Raw genomic sequence first — 6,000 nt, forward strand, 5'->3', positions numbered from 1 at the left:
CCTTTCTTTTCTATTTACTTCTCTAGCTTCTACATATGAGCGAAAACATATGATCCTTGACTTTCTTGTTTGGCTTATTTCACTTAACATAATTATCTCAACTTCCATCCATTTTCCTGCAAGTGACATGATTTCATTTTTCTTTATGGCTGAATAAAATTCTACAGTTTGGCTATTGTGAATTATATACCTATTAACAGAGGTATGCTTATATCTCTATAGGACGCTCATTTTAATTATTTTTTGAGTTGTTTATTTTTTCACATTTTATTGGTTCATTATAGTTGTACATAGTGGTGGGATCTGTTGTTACATATTCATACACGCATACAATATAATTTGGCCAATATCATTCCCCAGTATTTCCACCACCTGTTCCTCAGATTTCAGTTCTTCAGGATAAATACCAAGAAGTGGTATTTGGGGGTCATGTAGTGGCCTTAATCCTCATCTTTTAAGGACACTATATACTGATTTCCATAGTGAATATACTAATTTACACTATATACCAACGGTGTAAAGTGTTTCCTTTTCTCCACATCCTCTCCAGAATGTATTAATATTTCATGGCTACCATTCTGACTGGAGTGAGATAAAACCTCAGTGTGGTTTTGATTTGTGTTTCCAAAATTGCTAAAGATGTTGAATTTTTTTCATATACTTGTTGGCCATTTGTATTTTTTCTTTTGAGAAGTCTCTGTTTAGTTCATTTGCCCATTTATTAGTTGGGGGTGGGGTTGGGGTGTTAAATTTCTTGAGTTTTTAAAATATATTCTGGATGTTAATCCTCTGTCAGAAGAGTCACTAGTAAAGATTTTCTCCCATTCTATAGGTTTTCTCTTTGTATTTTCAATGGTTTCCTTTACTGTGCAGAAGCTTTTAATTTGATACCAACCCATTTGTTAACTCTTGTCATTATTTCCTGAGCTTTATGGGTCCTACTGAGAAAGTCGTTGCCTGTGCCTCTCTGTTGGAGTGTTGACCCTGTTTTTTTCAAGGAGTTGCATAGGTCTACTTCCTAGGTCTTTGAGTTAATTTTTGTGCAGGGTAAGAAATAAGGATCTAGTCTCTTTTCTTCTACATATGGATAGCCAGTTTTCTGCACTATTTGTTAAGAAAATAGACTTTTTTTAAAGAGAGAGTGAGAGAGGAGAGAGAGAGAGAATTTTAATATTTATTTTTTAGTTTCTGGCGGACACAACATCTTTGTTTGCATGTGGTGCTGAGGATCGAACCCGGGCCGCACGCATGCCAGGCAAGCGTGCTACTGCTTGAGCCACATCCCCAGCCCAAGAAAATAGATTTTTAACATTAAATTTTATTATTTTTTCCAATATAAAAACATATACTTGTTATAGAAAATTTGAAAAAGTATGGAAAAAAGACATCTTTACATTATCCTTTCACAGATAGCCGTTGTTAACCTTTGATATACTTCATCTAGATTTATTTTTACATATTTTAAAAATTAATTTATTATGAACAACAACACCTTCCTTGATTTTTAATCTTCTTCTTGTTGGTTTAGTAGCTACTAGTCCCTCTGCTTGGAAAAATTCAATAAGGCCTAATAATAATTATTTTGTTAATATAACATTTATCTTAAATGTTTTGTTAGCTATAATACTCACAAAAACTTGATGAAATGTGTTGTTTTATTGATCCTATTTTATAGATGAGGAAACTGGAGCTTGGGAGAAGATATATAGCTTGCCCACAGATAGCCACGTCCAATCACCTTTTCTAGCTAAAGGCGGGGATGATGCTGACCCAGGGAGCATCTCTTCCCTGAAGTTGCAAGACTTCCAGGATCAAAAGCCCTTCAGGTCTGGGTGTGCAATCCAGTGGTAGAGTGTCTGCCTGGCATGCATGAGGTCCTGGGTTATAATCCCAGAACCAACAACAACAACAAAACAAATAAATAAAAACAAGTTCTGCGAAGTCCTAACTCCCACAGTGAGCCAGGAGTGATGTATCTGAGAGCTCAGAAGCTAAAAGCCACCAGATAGCCAGAAGACGACAGCAGGGATGAATTGTGGAAAAAATGGAAGTTTCTAGCTAAACACCGGTGACAGTGTTGTCACCCCAGATGGGCCAGGTGTGAGTGGAGGAATCAGAAGCTGAAGCCCATCCATCACAATGTACTGCTTAGTACAGAGGACAAATAAGTGCACCCCTATTCCTTGAGTCTTCTATGGAATTGTCATAGAATATCTATTGGTCTGTCCTTCTCCCCTCCCTGCCTACTCTCTGCAGAAAGAACCAGAAAAGCTGGCTGTGAAGGTCAGCACCTTTCCCTGGGTGCTCTGGAGTACATAAAGCCAGAGTACATTTCCTCCTGCCTGCTATGATAAGGTATTGCTGGTGACTTCTGACCTACGCTTTTGACACCTAGGAAGAGATTTATTGTATTTGGTTAAGAGTTTGGAAGACATGCTCCTAATTACATAATGTATCACTGTCTAATGTCTCTGGTTTTCCTTCACCTATGTTTGCATTACATTTACCACTGAAATGTAAAAATTGAAAGGTATAGAAAGCCGAGTTTCTAAAAAGTAGAAAAACATAAAAAATATTTGAAGAAGTAAATATGCTACTTATTTTTATTATTATTATTATTATTATTATTATTATTATTATTATTGGCAGCAGTCAGCCTACAAGCCTTTTTAAGATTTTTCCCTTGTGTTGTCAAAAAATCTATTTCATACAAGTGGCAGCAGAGGGCGCTCATCTTACAGGTTAATTTCTATCTGAACTTTCTGTGACGGAAAACACTTGTTAAAATGCCTGTGTATGTCAACAAGTTTATGGTTTCTTAAAATGTGTGTGTGTGTGTAAAACAAAAGAGAGAAGATTACAGACAGATAAACGGATGGATATTACACTGATAAAATAGAAATTACTTTTGTGGCTCCTCCCCTGTCCAGTAATTCCAAAACCATGTGTGATTGTTTTAGTCATCCTTTTTGTCACTTTGAACAAAATATCTGATAAGAATAATTAGAGGAGGAAAGGTTTATTTTTGGCTCAGAGTTTCAGAGGTCTCAGTCCATAGACAGCTGACTATTGCTTGGGCCCCAGGTGAGGCAGAAAGGATGCAGGAAAACAGCACAGAACATGACACTAAGAAACAGAGAGAGGATTCCACTCACCAGGGACAAAATATAAGCCCTAAAGCCATGTCCCAGTGACCTACCTCCTCCAGCCACACCCTACCTGCCTACACATACCATCCAATTATTCCACATCAATGGATTAATCATTGATTAAGTTACAACTCTAAAGATTTATTCATTTCACCTGTGCACATTCTGGCATTGTCTCACACATGAGCTTCTGAGGGCCACCTTCCCTTGAGAGCCGGGGGCTGTGGCGCATGCCTGTAATCTCAGCGGCTCAGGAGGCTGAGACAGGAGAATCGTGGGAGTTTGAAGCCAACCTCAGCAAAAGTGAGGCGCTAAGACCCTGTCTCTAAATAAAATTCAAAATATGGCTGGAGATGTGGCTCAGTGGTCGAGTGCCCCTAAATTCGATCTCTAATACCAAACAACAACAACAACAACAAAAACCAAACAAAAAAAATCCCAATTATGTTCCCCTTGAATAATTAACACTTTTTTCTCCTTAAGCATGTTGCTTTTCTGTTTCACCATGGAAACCTTCCATCATGTGCTCAGGAAGCTGGGGCTCTGGAGTACTGCCCTCCCATTCTCCAGTACATACGCTTTCTCCCAGGGTCTTCTCTGGAGGACCATAGCCATTTCTGAAGCTTGTCCAGGAAAGAAGAAAGTAGATCTAGTTCCTTCTGCTGTGACTTTGGTTATGCTATCTGCGCAAACTGCTCTAACACACCTTCCCAATGTCTTTTCCCTTCGTCTCCCCTCTTCTCCCGCATATCTCTTCCTCCAAACCTTTCTTCAGTATTCCATCTGTCATCATTCTCTACCTCAAGGTCATATGCATCACCATGTAAGCTACACACCTGTGGTAGCCAGCCTCCTAGATGGCCCCATGGTTTAGTCAGCTTTTTTGCCACTGTGACTAAAAGACCCGACAAGAGAAATCTTAGAGGAAGAAAAATTTATTTTTGGCTCATAGTTTTAGAGGTCTCCATCCACAGACAGCCTGGTCCATTCCTTGGGGCTCAAAGTGAGGCAGAAAATCATAGTGGAAGAGTGGATGGAGCAAAGTGGCTCAGGATATGGCCAGGAAAGAGAGAGAGAGAGAGAGAGAGAGAGAGAGAGAGAGAGAGAGAGGCTCCACTTGTCAGATAAAAAAATATATACCCCAAAGTCATACCCCCAATGACTCACCTCCTCCAGCTACACCCTACTCACCTTCTGTTACCACTCAGTTATTCCCATCAGCGGATTAATTCATGGAATGGGTTAAGGCTCTCATAACCCAATTGTTTCTCCTCTAAACCTTCTTGTGTTACCTTACACATGAGCTTTGGGGAGCCACCTCATACCCAAACCATAACACCCCGTGATCCCTACCTCCTTGTATATACACCTTAAATACTGCCTTTACGTGTAGCAGAGCTGACCTGTATTACCATTAGGATATTATGGGAATGAAGTTCTGTGAATTCCAAAGTTAAGGTCACAAAATACGTGTGCTTTCCACCTTGCTCTGTCTTGGATCCCTGAGCCTGCTGCCATGTTGTGAGGATACACAAGTGGGTTTGTGGAGGGTTCATATGTCAAGGACCTAAGTCATACCAACAACTAGCAGTACCTTCCCATGCGAGTACAAACCTTGTGAACAAGCCACCCTTAAAGTAAATTCCCCAGCACCAATAAAGTCTGCAGATGCCTGCAACCCTGTCAACATTTTGTCTACAGCCTCCCAAGAAACCCTGAGCCAAAAGCACCCAGCAAAGTAGCTTCTGAATTCCTAACCCACAGAAACTGTGAGATATTAAATGTTTGTTGTTTTAAGATAGTAAGTAGGTTTGGGGTAATTTGCTGTGTAGCAATAAAAACTAAGACTCTTTCCATCATGCCTGACAACACAGTTAGCACTGCATGTCTTTGTGGTTTCACATCCTTGTGGTTAAAGCCCTCCAATGGCTCATCACTAATTTGGGGATAAAACCCAAACCCTTTCACACAGCTTAGGTCTTTCCAGATCTGGCTCCTGTGTGCCTCCCAGCCTCACCCGGCCCACTCTGCCTTTCCTCCCCCATCTCTCTGACTACTCTGAAACACACTGCATCTCCCTGCATGTGGATGGATAAAATTGCCAGATAAAATATAGCTTGCCCAGTGAATTCTGAATTTCAGATAAACAACCAATAATTGGTATGGTTACACAATATAGGGGGCACTCCTATGCTAAAAATAGTGTGCAGCACATTCTCATTCTATAACGTTATCCTGTGCCGGTGAAGAGCAAGGTGGAAGAATTTCCAGTGTTGCTGAAAACGGGACGAGACTTCCACTGAGAATCGGACGAGACTTCGGATCAAGCTAGTTGCCTGCAGAACTTACCTGGACTGTGATTTAAGCTAGCTGCCTGCAGAACTTACCTGGACTGTGATTTACCTGGACTGTGAGTTAATCTATTGAGAGACTGCTTTACCTGGACTGAGACAACAAACTGTAATCTATAACAAATTGTAACTCGGTATCTTTGCTAACATTGTCATTGCTGGTATAATTTTTCCAACGGCTTCTTGCATGGAGCCATCAATTGGCTTGGTATTGTGGCATTTTGTATCCTCCCTTTCTGTTTGTAGCAGGTTATTTATGGTGTTTCTGTAAAAACCACTATGGTCCTTATTTAAATTAAACAAAAGGGGGAAATGTTAGAGTCTGTAAACAAGTCAAAATAACACCTGGCATTTTGCCAGGGGAATGTTAGAGTTCGTAAACAAGTCTGGATGGTGCCTGGCAAAATGCCAGAGGGAGTGGTTTGAGAAGTAACAAAAGCGAGCCATTAAGTATGGAGATTCCTTATTGGTTGACTGATGTATCTAGTTTATGCTAATTA

Source organism: Marmota monax, unplaced genomic scaffold (assembly GCF_021218885.2).
Source record: "Marmota monax isolate L192 unplaced genomic scaffold, Marmota_monax_Labrador192_F-V1.1 WCK01_AAM20220418_F8-fsc00133, whole genome shotgun sequence".
NCBI classification, from domain to species: Eukaryota; Metazoa; Chordata; class Mammalia; order Rodentia; family Sciuridae; genus Marmota; species Marmota monax.